This window comes from Argiope bruennichi, chromosome 6 (genome assembly GCF_947563725.1).
Source record: "Argiope bruennichi chromosome 6, qqArgBrue1.1, whole genome shotgun sequence".
Lineage (NCBI taxonomy): Eukaryota > Metazoa > Arthropoda > Arachnida > Araneae > Araneidae > Argiope > Argiope bruennichi.
Window position 1 is genome coordinate 109,232,481 of NC_079156.1, and position 14,920 is coordinate 109,247,400.

The window sequence follows — 14,920 nt, forward strand, 5'->3', positions numbered from 1 at the left end:
CTCTAATAAATAAATTAAATAAATCATTTTGAGAAAAAAAAAATTTAAGAAGTAAGCTGAAACAGATTAATTAATTCAATCACAGGTTACTTAAATTAGTAAATTAAATATTAATTACAATTAATAAATTTTATATTTAATATTAAGTAATAATTTTTAATTAATAATATGATTGAAATAACAGATATTTGGAACGCATATTTAAAAATAACAATAGCAATATTATTTGTTATTCAAAAAATCGTGGATTATGCATCTCTAGTAGAGACTGTCCTCCGCAAGATTTTCTGCCGCTATCAGTACTAAACTTAAATCATTATTTTCAACGTTTAGTTTTTTTTTTTTTTTTTTTTTGTTAATTCCGAGACTTTTGTCCTATAAATAACGATGAACAGTTTCAATTCCTCTGCGGATGTATATATTTTCCTGCATTCTTCCGAATCTTAGAAAGTATGTTGAAAATCTCGTCTCGACAATTGTCCTCAGATAATTTGGATTATTAGCGGGTGCTATTTTCTTATTTTTATCATCTACCTCGGACTGATGGGATTTTCTGTAGAACACACATACATAATACTGATTCTTTTTGCTGTCTTTGGTCTTTTTAACTCCCCTAATAATTCTGCACGCCGAAGTTTGTCCTCCTCTTTATAGTATTAATAAACCGACCTTTCGATTGACATTCTTTTACCACTTTTATTTGTATCATTTCAAAAATAAATAATCTTAGATTGCAAATCTTATCGTTGACTGGTTCTTTAGAGTTATCTTGTAAAATTAGATTGGAGATTGGCTGTCGCCGGTCTGAGGAAGTAAACAGATATATTTGTCACATTTCAAGATTTTACAAACGTCGACAAGATACTGTAGCAAAATATGATACGATTTCATGAATAATTTTTATAGGAAAGTGTATGTATATATAAAGGGGATATATTACAGAGGAATGGAATGCAATATTACGAATAATTTTTTATTTGACAGCGTAGTGTATATGAAAGGGGATATAGAACTTTGCAATCATATGTGATACAATTTCGTGAATAATTTTTTATAGGCCAGTGTAGTACATACGAAAAGAGATAATAGGATATTGCAGCGAAATGTGATACAATTTCATGAATAATTTTTTTGTAGGACAGTGCAGTATATATAGAAAGCGGCAATCGGACACTGGAGTGAAATGTGATACATTTCATGAATAATTTTTTATAGGACAGTTTAGTATATGAAAATAGGTAATAGGAAATTGTAGTGACATGTAATACAATTTCAGAATAATTTTTACAGGACAGTGCAGTATATATAAGAAGGGATAATAAGACACTGCAGCGAAACGTGATACAATTTCATGAATAATTTTTATAGGCCAGTGTAGTATATATGAAAAGAGATAATAGGATATTGCAGCGAAATGTGACACAATTTTACGAATGATGTTTTATAGGATAGTGTAGTCTATACTTATAATAAAGCTCAATGTGTGTGTGTGTTGGCGCTCTACAGGCCAGGTCATTTGACATACAGCTATCAAATTTGGTACATGTATACCTTAGAGGTCGGGAATGTGCACCTGGGGTCCCTTTTTTTAAAATTTTAATTAGAATTTTAATTATTAATTAAAAACTAACTTTCCCGCCAAAAAAATCTTCCATTTTCCCAACTGCCAACTTCAATTTTTTTTCTCCCAACAGAAATGAGGCTAGGGTTAACATTTTTCGGCGGATTATTTCAAACGATTCTGTTTATTTTCTTAATGTTTTATGCATTTAAAATTAAACATTGTTAATTAATCCATGTTTCAGATTCATTCTGAAGTACTTTTGAATTAAAATAACACAGAATAAAGGAGATTAAAAATGTATAATCTGCATAGCGTTACCCCAACTGGCGTAGAAAAATTCACGCATTTGCGTTACCGGAGCTGGCGAAGAAAATTCACGCATGCGCATTCTGATTGTTGCCATGACAACCGTTATCAACGGTTGATTTAAATTATTTTTAGGTTAGTTGCATGCTTTTGTAAGTAAATTGTATTTATGTTAGTTAAATATTTTTTGTATATGCTTATAGTTTTAAGTACATCGTTTTTTAAGTAGATTTTTTTAACCTGTTTTCAATGATTTAAATTATTTTTAGGTTAGTTGCATGCTTTTGTAATTAAATTGTATTTATGTTAGTTATATATTTTTTTGTATATGCTTATAGTTTTAAGTACATCGTTTTTAAAGTAGTTTTTTAAACCTGTTTTCGACTGATTATTTTAAACGATTCATTTTATTTTCTTAAAGTTTGATGCATTTAAAATTAAACATTATTAATGAATCGATCTGTTCATGATGAATCTGAGAAAATTTTATTGACAGATTCTTGAGAAATTACATAACTTAAGAAAGATATTCTTTAGTGCCCATAAAGTTTAAACGCTCAGTGACTCTGTTATCAGTAATCATATTATAAAAAATGCTTTTTTTCAGTAAAAAATATTATATTAATTGCAGTTTAGTCATTTCCATTTTAATTTTAAGCATGAATTCTACCGGAACTAACAGAAAATTAGAGAGATACATATTATGTTATGGCTGAAGGACTTTATATTATTATGAGTGAATTACATGACTATCAAAATTTGAAGCTTTAAAATATTTGATGAAGAAGCTATTAAAGTAGGAATTACATAATATATTTAATTATTAAAATTTTAACGAGCATTAAGATTGGCGAACCGGCTGGTCGCCAAAGGCGGCTAGTATATATATAAATAGGATATATATTACAGCGAAATGTGATATCATATCATGAATAATTTTTTATAGCACAATGTAGTATATATGAAAGGAGACATATTTTAAGTTATAGAATTCATTTATTGAGGATTGAAACTTAATGGAGATAACAGAAGAAAACAAGTCTTCGTTTTTTCTGAAATACGACTCTTGTTTGACTCTCAAAAGGAAACAAAATCAGCTATAGCAGTCACTCAAAAATGTATTCGTCAACCATTTCGTTTTAACAAATGGTTGTGTTGCATCAAATACATTGTTGTATTTAATGTCAAATTCCTCAACTTTCCCGTACCGCGGCTATACGTATAGCTGATTACTCTTGTGAGCTATAAAAGAGTTGCGCTACCAATAGGTAATCCTATATAAATACAGAAAAGGCTACGAATATTCAACGAAACTACATCGGGAGTAGATATACTTAGATATCAGTAGAAAATTCCTCCCCTTTTTGTTAAATGTAATTGTTTAAATATTCGAGGCCCGCGCTTTGTTCGTTAGATATGCTCACCCAGAAGTGTTTCGATCACAGGGAGTTTTTTTTTGAGAATTCTCAAAAGATGTCTAAGTGTATATTTATTTAAGAAGCATCAAGTAAGCGGGAACCTCTTTTACACAGCAATCCCCATACAAATACAGCCATCACTGTGAATTTTGAAATTGGCTTATCATTCAAAGCGAAACTAGGGCGTTTCAGTACTCTAAAATATCTAATCTCGAAAGAGCTTAGGAATGGGATTGTTCATTCTGGAATGAAGACGTCACTACTGTGATAAACTCGTTAACAGATATGCGAAGTGAATCTGACTCTTCGATTGTGATTTCATTTGGTGTCTTATCAGTTTGATCAAGGACACAACTGGGGAGTTAGTTTGACGACTGTTCAGACTGTGTGCTTGAATTTATCGGCAATTTCTTATCCGAAGTGAGTTTTATGATAAAAATCAATTATACAGAATTATTATAAAGAACATTGCAGGTGAAAGATCTCCTATGGAAAATATCACCCGAGAATTACGGCAGCGCTTAAGAACAATGTGAAAAACAATAGTTTAGCTCTCATTTTCAATCCATAACTGGACATGAATGTAACCAAAATGACTCCGTTAGTTCTGATTTTCCCATGTTAATTTGACCATGAATACAATCATCTCCTCAGTACCTTCTAATTGTTCTTTCAGCTGTATGTTAGCAAAAGTATAATTATGAAATGTGCATATAACCGAGTTATTGTTTTTCAAAGTTTTTATTCTTATTTAGGGAGTCATGGACTCCATTTCTCTGAAACTGATTTTAATTTGAATAACTGCAAAAAGAATAAAGAAATATTCTTAAAATAATATTTTAAAATATTGATGTCTTCGTTTTTGATTCTTAAATTCGAACAGTTATTATCATTAGTGTAATTCCGTAATGTCTAAACGAAGTAAATACTCATTAAAAGATTGTTTAGGTTTTTCTTATAACATCTTTCCGTTAATATTATAACACTTTCCATTAATACCATTTCTATTAATATTATAACACTTAATATTTTTGGTAACTACCTGATTTCCAGTATGTATTGTGTTTCCAAAATAAATTGCACTGCTGTTTACAAAAGACAAAAAAGGAAAATTACAATCGAGTTTTTTTTTTTTTTTTTTTTTTTTTTTTTTACTTCATGTCTCTGGCCATTCACATCTCATTTGTCGGAATGACAAATGTGTTGAAACAATATTGAAATTCAGTGTACTTATTAATCTTCATCGCCTAGCACAAATGGAAATATATTACAGTGTGAATGTTGTTGTCCATGGCGCCAGAGCATTTACCAAATAATTCTGAATGCAATCCCACCATTCTAATTCTGTTATGTAGTTCGGTGGTTATAATTACTCATGATCTAACATCTAAAATCTATTTTCTAACTCCCAAGATATCGTTAAACACAGAATAACCCTTCACTGGGGAGTGCGGTCTGTCAGATAGAGATGCATAATCCACTATTTTTTGAATAACAAATAATATTGCTATTGTTATTTTTAAATATGCGTTCCAAATATCTGTTATTTCAATCATATTATTAATTAAAAATTATTACTTAGTATTAAATGTAAAATTTGTTAATTGTAATTAATACTTAATTTAATAATTTAATTAATGTGTGATTGAATTAATTTATCTGTTTCAGCTTACTTCTTAAATTTTATTTTTTTCTCAAAACTATTTATTTAATTTATTTATTAGAGTAAACCATTTTCTGGAAAAGTTGAGTTAAAAATATATGTCATTTCTTTAAAAGGTTTACTTTAGTCTTCTATTCTACCAATAGATGGCGCCAGCAGTAAACAGAGTACATGTAATCAAAGTCAATCATGTCACGAGCAATTAAAAATGATCTGTATGGAATAGCACATCATCAAATACGAATATCGGTCACTCCCATAAAGTGGAGCGGTGACTTCGCACTTTCCAGTGAAGCCTCGCACTATCCGGTGAAATCACCGCTCCGATAAATTTCAGTGATATGCAATTCAATGATACGATACGATAATTCCAATAACCGGTCCGTTCACTTTTCAATCCAATCACAGATTTCTTTCGAGAGCTTCTATTGGACAGATCGTATCGATTCTTACTTTCCAGTAAAGTCACCGCTCCGGCAAATTTCAGTGATATCGTATCGATTATTACTTTCTATCGTGATCCAAAACCTGTAATCGAAATATCACTAATAAGATCGTATCAAGGATTTGAATCACACCCCTCTTTGAAAAGTATTGATCACTTGTATTTGTGACTTTTTGATATTGGTTACTTAATAACCGCTCTGAAAATATTCTTATCCCTACTGTCAGACCTTTAAAGATGGACTTTCGGTCAACCCTATTCTATTTTTAGCTCATCCGCATGTACTGACCCTGTAGTTTCCTGTTTCGTGACCTTCACTACAAGTGTACTTTTTCAGCCGGTTTCAGCGGATGCTTTTTTAAATATTTCATCTATTTCTTAGCTCGATATCTGTGAGACCGCACCTACCTTTTAGTGTCCCAGTTTCATACAAGACTTAACAGATGGCTCTAAAACTTCGTGCTCGAAACATCATCCAACCTTTTGATCCTCGTTGTAAATCAGAGCTCCAAAGACTTTTAAATGAAGCAAAAAGTAATTTTAGTGATGAGGGTAATTGTACAGAAGATTTTTTTTTTGATGAAAGTTCTCATTCGGCTGATTCTTATGAGTTGTTCAAATATAATTAATTTTTATTGTGAGAATGTATTTTGAAAAAATTCTAAAATATATTAATATACCAAGAGTAATATCTACAGAATTTATAGGCTGAATTTTATATTTGTACTTAATCTCTATGTTTAAAATGCCCTCGTAAACCGATGATGATAATAAAAAGGGTCAATTTTACCTATAGACAATTTTTCTTATTTTTCATCTAATTGTTTAATTTTTTTCCTTATATTGTTTTCTATATACCTTTGTATAATGGGAAAATAAATATGATTTAGAAAATAATAAGTAATATGTTTTTTCAAGAATATTATTTATTGTAACATGTAATTGGAGAAGAAAAATGCCAGTTCCAACGAAATTACTTTTTTCAATGATAATATATTTTGAAAAATTTCTAAAACATATTTATATATCAAGAAAAATATCTGCAGAATGTATTGACAGATTATCATAATAATACTTTTATTAGAAAATTTAATTTCATTTTAAAGAAAATGCGCTTTCCTAGACCGCACCTCCCGAGTTTAGTCCTAAATTTTCACCTCTCCAGTTAAAGGATAACATTTACTGACGAACATAAAAACCAACCCGAACACTAATATATACACGGTTACATCTCTAATTAGACATTACAAAATCTGAATAGCTAAGCATAAAAAAAGAAACGTATCAAAGTCCTAGAAAAACTGCACATGCGCCGGTTTCCATGGCAACCACAGCTGGATTGGGAAAAAAGCGTCTCTAAGACGCAACACAGTGATTAACATGAAATAAAGAATGAAATTCGGCTATTTTTATTTTCTCGTCTACGCAGTGTAATAATCGTCGAAAAATTCGAACTTGATGAATCTCGGCGTTTTAGAATTCCATGAGTTCGAAAAACGCATTTTAGGAAAATGTCCGTCTCTGACAAAGATAATTCAAAAACGGTTTGAGTTAAACGAATAAAATTTGATATACGATCTTTACACCAAATATGCAGATTTCTATAAAATGTTTTAGTAAAATCTGTTCAGAGGGAGTCTATCTGTCTATTTGTTCGAATATAGGTTGTCACGATAACTACAAAATGAAGAGAGCTAGATGGATAAAATTCGGCAAGCAAATTTAACATGAATAGTGCAGAGATTTACGCTAAATCAAACAAGGGATTGACCATCTGTTGCTCTGTATTTTTAGAAACATGTAAATGCGATAGCTCAAAGACGCATTGACATGAATATATTAAATTTGGTACTCGATTTTGTGATCACAAGTGTAGTTTTGTGTCAGATTTTTGTTTGTCAGTTGGAAAAAACTCATTTAAAACACAAATTCGAATTTCGGATGCTATTAACGCATGTCAGGAATTAATCGCCAAATAACTCGTCAAGGATCACACGGTAGATTTAGTAAAAGGCTAAATTCACGCCAAAGGTTAATATTTCATGACAGATGTATGCCAATACCATGTAAGGCATTCTCTGGAATGACACTTGGTGAGTTTGCGATCATATGTGGAGATCAATTGATGCTTAATTAAGCTGTTAAACATGTTTCTGTCTGTGAGGAAGGTAACTCAAAAACACTTTGAGCTAGATGGTTGAAATTTGGCATACGGTCTTCACATCAAATTTGCAGATCTCTATCAAGTTTTGAATAAAACCTGTTCACAAGAAAACCATCTGTCCACCTGTTCGAATATAATAATTATGAAAAGAAGACAGCTAGATCGCTAAAATTCGTTACATTGATTTAGGGTTTATACAAAATCTACAAATAAAACCGGTTTTCGAATTTTTGTCAAAAAAAAATTGAATAGAGAAAATATTTTTTAAATTTAATTTTAATAAGAAAAAAACTTGCAGTCTTACACAAAATAACGAAAACTGAAACAAAAATTTTAAATAATATTTTTATTATTTTCACTCATTTTAATTTCTCCTAAGGAAATAGGATTTTAAAAAACATAAAATATTTACTGAACAGTGGCTAAGTCTTTTTCTTATTTTGGACACAATACTGCCTGAAATCGAAAATACTCGTTCACTAACTACTGAGCTTGGTTTTATAGTTTTCATGGCATCAAATAACAAATCTAAGTTTTTTGTTCTTTTATTCGTTGCCTCAAATAATGAAAATTCAGCTTTCACTGTCTTTGGATTTATAAGTTTTTCTTCAGGGTTTTCAAGAAACTTATGAATTGATTTTTTCCAAGGCTTCTTTTAAGAAAGCATTACTCTGAGGAGTAGTTTCTTCGATTTGCTCTTCATCAGAATCGATTTCCACGTAAAAATTTGGAAATATTCTAGGCAAAATATTTCCAGATAACCTAATATTTTTGGTTTTTGAAGCTAAAGAAAGTACACTAGATTTCTTCGCTGAACTAGAAATGTTTTGTGGATTTTGCAAATACAGCAAAAGAGTCGCTCATTCTACTTGTCTTCTTTCTTGAATTCGTTCTTCTAAAGCATATAAAAATTTCAAATTTATTCAGTGTTTAAATTTTTAAGTTCACTTAACAGAAATTCAAATATACTTTCTCGTAGCATCTCGTAGGCATCTCGTAGCCCTAAACCTTCAGCTGCAAGACGAATCGGTCCCAAGACTTTATGAAGTTCTAAAAATTTAGGATATTTAGCTTCATTCCACATATAAACAGAGCCAATATCATTCAGTGCTAAAACAACACATTCTTTTACTGCTAGAAATATTTCAAGCATGTCCTCCATACTATTTCACATTGTTTTGAAGTCAGAAATTAAATATAATTCCTTTCCTGTTTTTGTTTTTTTATACAATTTTGAAGAATGGTATATCTTACTGGAGACTCTAAAGAACTTCCAAATTTTTCTAATTATTAAAAGTTTTTTTTTTCTTTGTAATTGTCAGACAAAATAGAAATAAAATGTCATCGGTTACAAACATAAAAAAGAGAACCTTCAAAATCTTTATCTTCCGATTCCTCACTTGAAACATTTATTTCGGCTTCAGCTTCAGCCATTTCTCTATGTTTATGTAACACATCAGTAACTGCTAAGAGAATGACATGTGAGTGAAGCATAGTTGATTACCTATAGAAGACAATTTGCCAAATTTTTTCATAACAGCAGCACCATCATTTGTTGCTGCAACTATGCCTGTCGTGGCTGGTTCGTGAGTGCTTTGAAAAAAATTAGGCAAATAGAAAACTTAACAGATTTATTTCAGATTCGTTCGAGTTACTCTGCTCAGTAACTCCTTCTCTTCCAAGAGCCAACACTCGAATGACATCACTCTTTTGAATTACACTCGCGCTAGTTCCCTAGCGCCATCTATGAACGTTTATTTCCTAACGCTTCAAAATCCAATCACTACAATGCCAGTTTCTAGATTCGAAATTTTGTAGCCTTTCAGATACCGGTTCTAGTGTTCTCAGAGCATCACAGGAAAAAAACACGCATCTTCTTAATTTTATTGGCACTAATTTCAAATTGAAATCTTCTGCCAAGTGGTGTACATTAATGTTTAAATATCTATGATTTCTTTTACTAGTCCACTCGTCTAAAGTTATAGAGAATTTTTCCAATTCTTTTTTAATGGATTTATTTCACGTTTAGCATTGTCATAAAACGCATGAATGAGATCCATTACTCTAGAATAATTTCTTTGTGATGAATATCCTTGTTGTTGAAGAGACTCTCGTATGAATGAGCTATTTGTAATGCTATAAATAGAAAATCCATCCATTGCTGTAAGTTTTGATATGATTTCTTTTAAACCACTCCTTTTCACTTTCATAAAATTCAATATATATGTAATGATATTTTAAACTCTTAATTTAGACCATAGTAAAATATTCTCTTATTTTGTGATCCAATTCTACTTTCGGTTTAATTAATTCCTCTGTAAAACTAATGCGCCATCAGTACTACGTATTAAATGAAAGTGATACTTTATTTGATACTTTTGTCCTTGTCAAAGGTCATTCCAGCAGCACGTGGCCGGAAATGCTATGTTATATAAGGCTAGTGATCATTTGTTCGGCCCTTTTTGCCTTCGTGCTTATTTCTGCTTTTGTGCCGCGCTGCGTCGTGTAAAAATCATGCCTACCACTCGGAATAGAATAAAACGAAATTAAAGATACCAAGTCTCTTAACTGCTTCGAACCTGCATTCTATTTTTATCAATAATATGTTACATATTATTTAGCCGACAGGATTCAAAATCTATTATATATATATATATTGAAGAAGAGGAATATCCTGGCGTTTCTTCATCGATAATCGTTTCTGATTTCTTTCCGATAATTATTTTATGAACTGCTTTCAAGTGATTATGTAGATTGCTCGTAGATAATCCTTTGCAGCTGAGCATTTTATTACAATGTTTGCAGATTGCCTTGTCAATTCCTAACTTTTTGAAACTATCTCAAACTTTAGATATTCATTTTTATTTAAGAATGAAATTAAAGTTATTAAATAAATATTTTTGAAGTTCATTTTACAATTTTATTATCAGAACTATTAATATTAATGTAATTTAAAATAGTCTAATCTACACATTTTTTAGGAATTAAAAAAAAAAAACACGCATCTTCTTAATTTAATTCCGATGCTTGATAAAAACATAATTTATGTCGAAACGTTGCGAAAGAAAATATGGATTATTTTAACACCCTGTTTATTTAAAATCCCATTAGACAGAAGCCAGAACTTTTTATTTCTCATTAATTTTTGAGAGAAGAAATTTATATAATAAAATTAAAGTTTTAAAATGTAAAATAGAAAATACAACTATAAAAATTAGGAACATGCTGATTACTTACGTTATTTTTACCAAATATAACAATTTTATATTTTGGTTTCCAGTTTTCACTTTACAATATTAAGCGAACCTGTCGTGACTCGTGACAGATTGTACAAACTGTTCGTTTCAGTATTCTGAGACGATCATTTTTCGACGATTCTATCTTATTAAGGGAAGAGACGTGGAAGGATGAGAGCATTTCCGGAATTCGTCATTCTTTGACCGTCATTTTCTTCCTATTAGATACATTTTTTGTTCAATTTTTTCCCTACGTGTATGTGATTATCGTGTTGTTTCCGAACGTATTATTTTAATCCAGTCTGCGAATAATCCGAGTTTATTTTATTGTTAAATGTAAACATCCCCTCCTTTCATCTTTCCTCTCACCCCTATTTTGACGAATTAAACCCATCCTAACGCATGCGCAAATGTGCGGAGGATTTTAGAATCCGTTGTCAAACAATAGTAGTCACATGATAATAATCACATTGCTCAAGTCACAATTTTTTTGAAAATTTTAAGTATCGTCACAATACATGAGAAACTATTTATTCTTTGGAAAAAAAACTGAGGAACTCTCTATTAATTTGCCTCTATTAAAAATTTCTAATGCTTGAATTTCATATGCATTAAATATTCATAAAATATGTTTATACATGTGTAGGACTCAGGAATCACTACTATTTTAGAATCACGCACATTTAATTACATTTAGGACGGACAATTACATTAATATAAAGAAATGAACATTAAACAGATTTCGTCGAATATGTCGCAGAATTAATTCACATGTTAATATCGCAGTCATTGCATGGCAGTATTCGTCGTTTCGTCAGCTGCATCCATCGTCTCACAGCTCTTGTCCAGACCTACGTCGCGTCCTTCGTTCAGAGACCCCTCTCATCTGTACTCCGTCTAACAAGCATCAACACCTGTTGGCCAGCAGATGGCGCTCGTCATCAGGTGTTCGTCACTACATATGTATATGTACTAACATAAAATAAATCGGTTAGGCATGTCTTTTCCACTTGCGCATCGGTGCAATGCACAAGCACTGGCCAACGCAACTCGCAACGTTGAAAAAATATGTTTGTTGCCTATTGCATGGAATGAATAACAAATTAGAAAAGTTTAAGATTAATTTTTAAATAATGATATGAATTCTTTAAACCGGTTTTCTTTATTTAAAAAACGGTTTCCAAATGCGACTAATTTACTTTAAAAAATCCGGTCTTTTAAAAGCGGGTTTGAAAAACCGTCAAACCCTATTCAAGATCTAAAGAATTAGCAATCGAGATTTTGAATGATATTTTATCAGAATCTCATCTCACTGCGTGCCTGCCTTCTACTTATTTTGCATTGCATTTTTTAATTTTTTTTTAATATTCATTTTAAAGTTTATTAATGTATTTTGTCCATTAAAACTTCAGAAAGAATTGAATAGGACTTCTGAAAATTATTTCACATCGTATATGAGTTTTTAAAATATATTTTAATGTAAATTAAAAGGGAGAGATACTAAATGCTATATTTAACGTGTATGACAACTGAACCAATAATCTATATTAGGTATCAAAAATTACGACATTAGGACTTACACTTTTTTTTGGTGTGTGTAATTTTTTTTTCTTCCTTCTTCAAAGTTAGGCTTAGCGACAGAAACCTTGGTCTGTGGGATGAATCCTATCACGTACGCTGCGTCTCCAGCGAACGTCTGGAATAGAGGCATCATATCCCTAAAGGGGTAATGACTTGGTGTTCACGTGATCTTAGGTTTGGTTTGGTTATATTAACGTCCCGTTTGAAGCAACACTAGGGCTATTTTGGGATGGACCTCGTAATTTTGAACCGTGGTCAGATGACGAGAACGACACCTGAGCTGGCACCCCCCTCTCCACACCACACCACACCAGCGGGAGGACATTTGGTCATGACGGATTTAACGTGCAACCGACCCCCTTACACGACGGTTCTTAGGTGGAATCGGGTCACGAACCTGAAACCCTCCGGTTCCGAAGCCGAGACCTTACCACCAGGCCACCGCGGCCCCACGTGATCTTAGTATTCAAGGTCAAAGACTGATAACACAAACCAAACAAGATTAAGCTAAAGTGAGCCGGCGTCCTGGCGTAAGGGTAGCGCGTCACGGGTTCGAGTCCCCGTTGTTCCTCTTTGTTCTATTTGTGAGGTGTGTGAAAGTGCCCCTCTGTAAAAAGGGGTTGTGCAAGCGAATGTGAAGCATGAAGTAGCTAAGTTGTACTCTTGGCCCTAGTTAGCGCTACTAAAAAAACAAGAGACGCTCACTCAGCTTAAATCGCTGACAGATAATTGTCAGCGGTCTTAAGTAAATAAGAAATAAATGACAGTCATTTTGTTCAAAATAAACATTTGTATAAAACCAAATAAACTGCTTGATAAAAAAAAAAGAGTAGTGAAAAGTTTGTTTTTGACTATGCCGTATAATCATATAATTCTCCATTGCATATATACATAAATGATTTAATTAGCCCACAATGAAGAAACAATAAGCCAAACAATATTTTGTAATCAAAACAAAGAAAACGTTCAGTTTACAAAAGAATAAAACATTAAAGTATTATGCAATGCAATAAAATGAAAATAAAATAATATAGGAAAAATCAGATTAAAATCTAAAATTCTAAATCTCATGCTACCACAGAATCACAAAATTAAATCATGGATATATTAAAACATTCAACGCATCAAATCTGGGACAGTGTTCCTGTAATATCTTAATTACTAGCCGTCTTTAGCGACCAATTAGTTCACTGAGATTAATGGTTGCTAAATACTTTAATGAAATATTTTATGTAACGAGATTTGCATCCTTTACCCGGCAAAGTATTTTAAAATGTGAAATTTCGATAAGCACAAAGTTCGTACTTCTTCAGAAACCTTACACCGTTCAGTTTATCATATTATTATAAAAGGGGTGTTCAAATGAAAAGCTACGAAACGGCACCGTGGGTATAAATGAAGACTTTATTCAAAGTATACACTATAGGCCTGAGCACAACGATCCCATTGAATAATGAGCTGAAGGACTCCTTGTTTCCAGAATTCCTGTGGCCGTGACGAGACCCAGTCTTTCACAGCGTCCTTGAGTTCGCCGTCCGAGTTGACGCGCTTCCCTTTCAGATGTTTTTTCAGTGGACCAAACACATGAAAATCGCAGGGCGACATTTCCGGGCTGTAGGGCAGATGATCGAGCTGCTCCCACTTGAACTTGGCCAGTTCCGCGTATGTGACCCTGGAGACGTGTGGGCATGCGTTATCATGGAGCAGAATCACACCCTCCATGAGTAGCCTTGGTCTTTTGTTCTTGATGGACCTGCGTAGTCTTCGGAGTGTCTCACAGCACACATCGGAGTTAATGGTTCTTCTGTGCTCGAGGAATTCAACATTATTAATCAATTGGACGGTGCTCTATAAGAGCCTCCGCTCTCTTTTCTGCGCATGCGGGCGACCGCGCATGCTCCGACCTACTCCGAAGACTCCAATCGCATTTTTAGAGGTCTTGCTACGATACGATAGCGGCATAGGCAAATATGTTAAAGGTTACGTTGTTACGACGTTTCGTACCTTTTTATTTGCTACACCCCTTGTTTTATTCATTTCCGTAATTTTCTATTTAAACCTTTTACAACCAATAATATTACAAAAAAGAGCAATAATGTTTAAAAAAAATAAAAATAGTGTAAAAAAAATAATTCCTTTAAAAAAATCTTCCCTAGTGCTGGATTCTGATGTTAAACTTTAATTTAACATTTCAAAAATTTTAATGAAAGTTTACCTTATTCTAAAACCTACTCTATATGAAAAAATAAACTATGATTATTCATATATTGATCATTAACAATGGAAGCGACAGAGGATGAAGTATTAGTAGCAACCTTAAAAGACAGATTTCAATTTAATTTTTCCAACGAAACACATCATTGCAATTGGCTTATGAAATATATTATCACAAATACATTAAATAATTTTTTTTCTCTTTTCACGTTGTCACTCACTGCTTTCTAACAAAGAGAAAATTTAAAAAATAAAATAGAAATAGGCGAAAATCTAATATCCATTTTTATTTTACAATACTTCGTAAAAAAAAAATTCAAATCTTTTAA